Consider the following 8941-nt stretch of genomic DNA (forward strand, 5'->3'; position numbering starts at 1 on the left):
GTTCACAGACTTGTTGGTTCTCCCAGGTTTCCTTCTTCCGTCTGTGAAATCTCTCTCTGTTAGCTGCGGTTATTGCGGCATCCATTTCCCCCTTTTAGGTATTATATTGCCCCCCCCCCCCCTATATGTTCTTACATTCATAAAGATTGAAAGGGTAAGCTATGGGAGCCGATATATCGCCTGAATACGAGCTCCGTCCCTACTTCACTCTTGAAACCTCCAAGTATGATTTTGATACCATACCTGGAGCAGAATTCGAGGGTCCGCTCCACTGGCTAGTAGAAGGTGTCCTTCTCCGACTCTGCAGTCTCCTCTGTAGGGGTGTGAACATTCATGAGGCTTGTATTTCTAAATTTGCCTTGCAAACGCAAAGGACATATCCTTTCGCTTATATTTTTAAAGCCGATAACAGCAGATTTCATTTTTTGGCTGACTAAGAAACCTACTGCGAGCACATGGTTTACTAGATGGCCGCTATACGAACTTACCGCATCCCAACTCATACAAATAAGATGCTGACATAAATAATGAGAATAATTGACATTCGAGTGAAATATTAAAATTCCATTCATGAAGAATTTAGTTCTCACCAGCCCATTTTAAGGTTTTGTTTGTGAAATAAAACCTTATTAAAATCGGTTCAACGTCTGTCTGTCTGTCTCTCTGTCTGTCACACGCACTTTTCTCAGAAACAGCTATACGGATTGACACGAAATTTGGTCAGAAGGTGGAAACTGTAAACGCCCAGACATGTAGCGAATGATATGCAAAAGGGGGGAATACATTTTTTCCCACCGAATATGGTCGTATTGGGTATCTAATGAAAGGTCTCGATTAGTACTTTTTGACGCTGGTCTTAATTTTGACATTTGTTAGGAAGGCGCGGAGTGGAAGGGGTGGAAAATTAAAATTAAGTTAATAATAGTACATTACCTTATTTTTGGGGGAAATTGAGTAAAAACCCCCTTAAGTTTATCCTAGAGCTACAATTTATAGTAGTATAGAATATTATATGAAGCATGTTATCCCCAAGTTTGAACAAAATCATTATATTACTAACAAAATTACAGTAGCTCAAAGTTGACTTTACCGTGGAAATTTACTACAACTAAATATCAATATAACACTAAAGTAAGCAGTCTGACATGCTGTTATGTATATGCATAACGGGCTACGTAATATGGGATAGTTCTGCACTTAAATATACTCACAGAAGAAGCAAACAAAACCTTTTATATCTGAAGCGCCGAGCTCCCGGTTTCCCAACTTATTTGTATATGTTGTCGGTTAAGTTCTTCACATTTGCTAATAATATCCGTTTGCATATAGGAAGTGACGCCATTTTGCGTTAAGTTTGAGAAAGGCTCTCTATACATGCGAAAAGGAGGTGTAAAATTTTTTTCACAGAATATGACCATGTCGGGCATTAAAAGTCAATCGCCAAAAGCTTCAGACAGTTTTGGTACGCAGTACTATCCCGAAGTGAACCAGCATAGGGAGCGAATGAATGTTCCATGCTACTTCGCTCCGGGTGCTTGCACGCCCACCTAAACCACGTCCATCCGTCCACACCATGTGCTGCTGCAAGCTGTTGTTGGTGTATTTGCATTTTCTTTATTGCTGCAGAAAATTGATGTCTGAAATTTAATCAATTGCAGAATCCGCAACTGTGGATTTTTGCTAATTGTAGCAAACAAAAAATTCAAATGAAAGTTGATGCAAAGATAGGAACAGTGCCTGTCTTAGTTTCTACACTGGACAGGTTGGTCAATAGTTGGCTCCAAGTCGATTCTGACCTTCTTTAGAATACAGTTCTGCTGGCTTCATGCCGGAGACTCTAGTTTAGAAGCGGTGTAGCATCTATAGTTGGTCCTGAGCCGAGGGTAGTCGCTACGCTTTCGACAAATGCACCTCATGTGCTTATCCGTCGGGGGTTCTAGGAAATTACATAATTAGATTTCGGCCCGAAACTACAGCTTATGTCAATCTATATGTAATCAAAGGTTTCGGTTGTACATAATTGAAAAGATTAATAAGGAACTATTTTCCAGATAACGTTCTTCGGGATGAAACTCAGATGGGACTGAGGGCTACTCGTGCAAGTATATAAGCTAGAGAAGCTAGCAAAATCGTAAAGGTACTGATGTCATTTGGGAAAGAGGTCCCAAGGTGCATGGTGGCGGTACATAACATAACATTTTTGGCGCAGCCGGTAGTGCTTTGTGCATTACCAATCCGGAAGCCAGTGTTCGAACACATAAGAGGTTGAAAATCCTCAACACCTTACTCACAAAGTATTTGAACAGCTAACATACTCAGTTTAGCTGCAACACAACACAAAGGGGTACCTCTTTTTTTGCACCAAAAAATTAAAAATTTGTTTCGAGTTTCGAGAACTGGACATGTCAGAGAAGATATTAATGAAAACCATTGAGAATTTGAGATTTATACGTAAACCCGTAGCCTCCAAAAACTCCTAGAACACTTAGATCAATATTAAAACAAAAGCGGACCCGTTAACTACAACTATCAGCGTCAAGGAAGAGAAGTCACCGAGACGGCTACGCAGCGGTACCATCTTAGGAGGAACATTAGTAAATAAGCTTCAATCGATCTACGAGAAAGCTGAATGATCTAACATTTTGAACAGCAAACAGTGACCGAAATTAGGGACGCCACTGAAAAATATTGAGCAAATTTGTTGGCTTTTGAGCAATCCTCTCTCTCCCTCTCGACTAAAAATAGTCCTTCAAAATACATAAGTTTAGCTGAAAATAGCTACTCATACTAAATGAGTACCTGTATACAAGGTTTCCAAAACATAACCATGGCTACTAGTCCAGAGCATCAGTCTTTCCAAATTTATAGTAGGAACAATTTTGTTAAAGTGGCTAATTTGGTTAGCTAGTTAATTCCCATGTTTACCGGGGAACAATCCCGAACTTGCCAGTATGAGTTGAATGCTTTTCTCGGATGCTGCAAAAGTGTGTGGGATTGTTTAACACCCAATCAACAAACAATATTCAATCAATTATTGCTCACTCGACTTAGGGGTGAGGCCTGTCAATTGATTAATTAGAACCTTTGATAACTTTGGGTAGCGGCTAGCCACATACATTCATAGTTAGATGACTTTGCAATTGATACATTGAAAAGTGGAGTAAATAACCCACATCTATTTCAATATCTACTCACTCGAAGGTGTAGCACAGCACAGGATATGGAAAAGCTGCAGGAATAAATAATTTTGTACCAAGTATGCAAAATCCATTAAATATCCAGCAACCAAATAATTCCTACTTGAACTTGACAAATGTCAAAGTAGAAGAAGTACAGGCAGGAAACAATCAGTCCATCCGCGGGCTACTGAGAAACGACCTCCTCTCTGAACACTGTAGAATAAGTGTTTCCGAGGACTCAAACCACCCCTAGTCCATTCCAGGTACCAACGGAGTAGGTAGAACCGGCACGTTGCACTGGGGAGGTGAGATTGCAAGAATCCGAATACATTCCACTGGTGCGGCACTTAAAAGGAGCCTGATTGCTTGGCTACAGTACGAGTGAGTACTTACAATGGATCGAGGACGGGTAGGGATGGATCCAAACCTGAAGGCGGGGGGATGTTCCACCAGTCCGCCAGCGAATTTCTCGCAAGGAATTCAAGACACGCTTACCACAGAGCAGGTGAGAAGGCTGACTACCCAGAGGAAAGAATGAAAACGAACAAGTGCATAGTCAAACGAAAGCATAATAAAATTGAAATAAAACTAAAAGAGCCAGTGGGAGTACCGTCACGCATTCAGGCGACGGTCAGGTTACCGGTGTACTTGAAACAAGACACCCTCGGTGTCTATGCTGGAAATAGTTTATTACCCGGACAAACCTGAGAAGAAACCATTCCAGTTGTTAATAGTACAGAGACTGAGTTTGAATTGGAAAATATAATATTACTAGCTGACCGGCTTAAGGGGTATTAGGTATACTCACTGGAAAATGGGTATCCTACAGACAGTGACGACCCAGTAGTTCACCTTGGTCAACTATTTACAGTCGATGACCTCCAACAGGGGGTAATATCATGAAACATTCCACTTGAAGGGAGATAAATTGACCTATACAAGGAACATCATCCATCAAATTTCTTTGGTGTAGGATAAGTCACCTATTAACCAAATACGTTATCGATATCCGCAGGTATATCGGCAGGTCATAAATGACTAATTGGACAAAATGTTAGAAAATGGAATAGTCCAACCAAGTAAGAGCCCGTGGAATTCACCACTACTGGTGGTTCTGAAAAAATCCGGGCCTGCTGGAGAAAAGAAATGGAGAGTAATGGTCAATTTCCATAAACGAAATGGGAAGAATATAGAGGACTGTTTTCCTCTTCCCCTAATTGAGGAGATAGTGGACCAATTAGGACATTCACGGTATTTCTCCCCACTGGACAGATTGAAAGGGACACCAGTAACATTCCAAAGTTAATGAATTACGTCCTTACTGGATTACAGAGCCTGAAATGTTCCGTCTATCTAGGTGATATAGTAATTTATGGCAAAAACATAGAAGACCACAATTGGAAGTTATGAACTGTGTTCGACAAATTGAGGGAAAATAACTTGAAATTACAGCCTGAGAAATATAAATTCCTGTCAAAGGAAGTAGTATACTTAGGCCATGTCTGCTCAGAAGGTGGAGCAAGGCCAGATCCCAGGTTAGTAGCAAGCGTTAAAAAACTTCCCAACATTGAACAAGATAGAACGAAATTATCCTACTACTGAAAGAGAGCGTTTAGCGATAGTCTGGGCCGTGAAGAAGTTCAAGGTATACACGGACCATTACCCGTTAAAAGGAATTCAACCAACCTCACGAGGGAGAAATAGTGAAAACGTTCAGACATTGCATAATGACGCGAACCAGAACTTGTTAGCAACAAAAGTAACTCGAGGAAAACGAAATGTGTGCAGGTAATGACCAAGAAGTAAAAGAACCAAAAAGGACACCGTCTTACGGGATTACCATGATCTACCCATGGGAGGACATCAGGGGATTATGAACACATACAAAACACTGCGGCAAAGTACTGGTGGGGAGACATAATATTAATCGTTGGCGCAACAAGCCATATTGAAGTGTGTTAGAGCACTTTATCGAAGTCCGTAACGGTACACTACAGTACACTGTATTATTGTATGAGGCAATGTGGTCGGCATTGCGCTCGCCAGAAATTATTACCCTGATTTGACTTAGGTACTCATTCACAGCTGAGTCGACTGGTATCCGACATCCAATCACGATAACAAATCCCTCTGCCATCAGTGAGGTTTAAACTGCGATCTTCCGCTAAGACAGCCCAGCACTCGAACCACTGGTGGAGAGACATTCTTAGAGATATCAGGAAGAACATTGAAAAATCCAACAAATGTCAGGTGATGAAGGCATCCTTACCTATCAAGATGCCGATGGTAATAACGGACATCGCAGAGAAAGCTGTCGATAAAGTATATGTGGACATAGTGGGTCCACTGGAAACTACGAACATTGAGAATCAGTACATCTTGACTTTCCAAGACAATCTTCGAAAACTGATGGACTGTTATGCAATTCCAAACGCGGAAGCGGAAACCGTTTCGCAAGTTTTTTGATTAAGTAGTATCTCGATATGGAATACCAAAGCAGTTAGTAATAGATCAGGGAACAAACTTCTTGACCGACCTGTGGAGGAGTCTGTAGATTACTAAAAGTTTAAAAAATGCAAACTAGTGCATATTACCCACAGCATTGGAGAGAACTCATCGACCGCTGGTAGAATACTTGCGCAGCATAGTAGGTGAAAACCCGAAGGAATGTGATCAGTCTTTGCGATCTGCGACATTTGTCTATAACAGCAGTACTCATGACAGTACGAAACTGACTCCAATGGACTGCGGGTACGGATTCAACTCAGATCTTCCATTAAACCTACAACTGTTCCGCTCGAAACGTCTGACCCTAGGGTCAAAGCTCTTACTATACAAGACAATGATCTTGCCAGCCCTCATGTATGCCTGGGGACTTGGGTTCTTAGCAAGAATAATTGCGAACTCTTGGCCGCGTTCGAGAGAAGAATCTTCCGAAGAATTTTCGGCCCCCATTATGAGGATGGACGATTCCGTAGCCTACATAACGACGAAATCTATGAGCGATACCATGACCGTCCGGTTGTCGATAAAATCGGGCTGAATAGGTTACGGTGGGCGGGTCACTTAATCCGTATGGATGAGGATGATCCCACCCGGAAAGTCTATAAGGGCAATATCTATGGTAGAAAAAGAAGACGAGGCAGACCCTGCCTAATATGGAGCGATGGCGTAGGTGAGAACGTCAGACAGCTTTTAGGGATATCGAATTGGTGGATCTCGGCGCAAAATCGGGATGTGTGGAGCTCCTTATTAAGACAGGCCTTGACCGGATACCGGTTGTTGCGTCGTTGATGATGATGACTGCAGGGGGAGCGGGCCGAGGCAACTTCCACCCACATTACAATTAAGGGGGTCATCCCGTGTGTCGGATCCGAGGAATCGAATTTTTTTTTGGCATCAATTGTATCTAGATATAGTGTGGAATATATGGGTAAAGTGATTTTTTGATATTCGGAGTCATTCGGAAATTATAGTGTTAAACACGTGATAAGTCACATACCAGATTTATGTCGATCGCCGTAATAAAGCTCGTATTTATCGGTCCGAATGACGTTCGAATGACTTCACTAAATGAACAAGAATTGAAGCCAAGGCTGTACATGTGTTTCTTCAAGAAACGAAAGGTTTATGGATTAGGTGTAGCAGATTAATGGTCAGTTAAGGTTTTGTGGCCAAAAATCGCATTCTACTTTTAAATGCGTTTTTCTCAAAACCGCATATTGAAAATCGGCTGCCTGCATAGCCCAAAATCTATCCAACCAAATTCTTTGAAAATTTCACTACTTATTCAGAACATATTTCTACTTGTGAAGTTTAAGGGGCCCGATACTGTAACCATGTTTGGGTGCCACACGAGTTGACGCCAAAAAATCTCTTGGACCGAATCAACGCCTGCGATGCACTGCTGAAACGGAACGAATTCGACCCAGTTTTGAAGCGGATGATGACTGGTAATGAATAGTGGATCACGTAACCTCAAGCGAAAAAGATTGTGGTCGAAGCGCGGCGAGCTGGCCCAAACCATGGTGAAGTCCGGAATGACCGTCAGGAAGGTTTTGCTCTGTGTTTGGTGGGATTGGAAGGGAATCATGCACTATGAGCTGCTCAACTATGGCCAGACCCTCAATTTGGTCCTCTCAAATTTCGATCACAAATACGACATTTTTTTCCCCCAACCCAATATTAGTAAATCTATGGTTCACAACACAACTCTAAAAAAACCCAAGAAAACAGCCTTCACACGGGATGAACCCCTTAACTGCGGCTCATTATTGTTCTTTCTCTTTCTGCAAAGAAATCGCAGTTTTTCATGCCTTAGCTGCTGATAAATCGTTTTCAGCTCAATTACTACTTGATTCCAAACCTTCGTTGACTCACAGTTGAGCCTTTTGCCAATCATTACTCCCAAATATTTAACCAACTCTTGGGAGTAAATTGTTTGTTCAGCCAACTTTAATTTTCACGGTTGTATACTTCCTTCTTTGCTGATTAGCACTAGTTCCCTTTTATGTTCAGCAAGCGATAGACCGGGCCTTTTCAACTAGGAATTGATCTCCCATATCGCTTCATTTGCGTGGATTTCAATCTCGTCTAAGCGTTTTGCATCTATTGTTACCCCGATATTGTCCGCAAAGTCAATGGTTCTCACGCCGTTAGAAAGACGTAGCGTCAACACTCCATCGTACATAATTAACCACAGTAAGGGACCTAAGACCGACCACTGTGGTACCCCACACGTCATCGGGAATGATTTCAGTCCATCATCCGAGTTGCAATATAATCTTCTTCCTAGAAGAAATGCAACAACGATGCGTACAATGTACTTCGGAGCCTGTAGTTTGGTTAGAGCCTCTACTATTTTCTTCCACTTTGCAGTGTTGAATGCATTTTTTACATCGAGTGTCACCACGGTGCAACATTTGTCATCTTGTATTGCAGCGCGTGCCAGGCCAGTCACCATGTTGATTGCATCGACGGTTGATCTCCCCCGAATTGCTTGTCCTTGCCTCCTTCCTTTTTTGCAACAAGGGGCAGCCTGCTGTATAATACTCGTTCAAATAGTTTACCAATGGTATTGACCAAACATATCAGCCGATATGAGGGGGGGTCACCCAATGGTTTACCTGGCTTCGGAATAAGTATCAGCTTTTGAAGCTTCCATTGCTCGGGGAATTCTCCTTCTATAAGACATGCCGTGGCAACTTTGGCGAACATTTCTGGTGTTGTCCTGGATGCCACTTTCAGGGGGATATTCGGGATTCCATCTGGCCCTGGGGTCTTATTTTCAGCGAATTTCCTTGCTGCATCAAGAATTTCCTTTTCTACCACTACAGGAGTTTCGTCGGGGTTTACATAGAATTTTTAGAAATTTAGCCAGCAACCCCCCTTAAGTTCATGCTGAATTGCATTTGTGTAAAGGACATAAGGCACAATTTGGTCAAGTTTGAAGAAGATCCAACTATTATTAACAAAGTTATAAAAGGTGAAATTTGCCATTTGCTGTGAATTTCGTGCATTCTACAACGTGTATGACGTCATCATGCCATATAAATTCGTCAATAATACAACAAAGTCAGCTGATATGAATGGGAGGTCACAAAGAAACATTTTGTTAAGTTTTTGGGTCATTTGTATATCAATATCAATTACTCTAGACAAACATCTGTGTATGTAGGTATATATGCGTGCTAATGAAGTTGAAATTAAATTAAACCAGCGGTATTCAATATACGTACTATAAATGTACATATGTATACCTT

This window comes from Hermetia illucens, chromosome 1 (assembly GCF_905115235.1).
Source record: "Hermetia illucens chromosome 1, iHerIll2.2.curated.20191125, whole genome shotgun sequence".
Classification (NCBI taxonomy): Eukaryota; Metazoa; Arthropoda; class Insecta; order Diptera; family Stratiomyidae; genus Hermetia; species Hermetia illucens.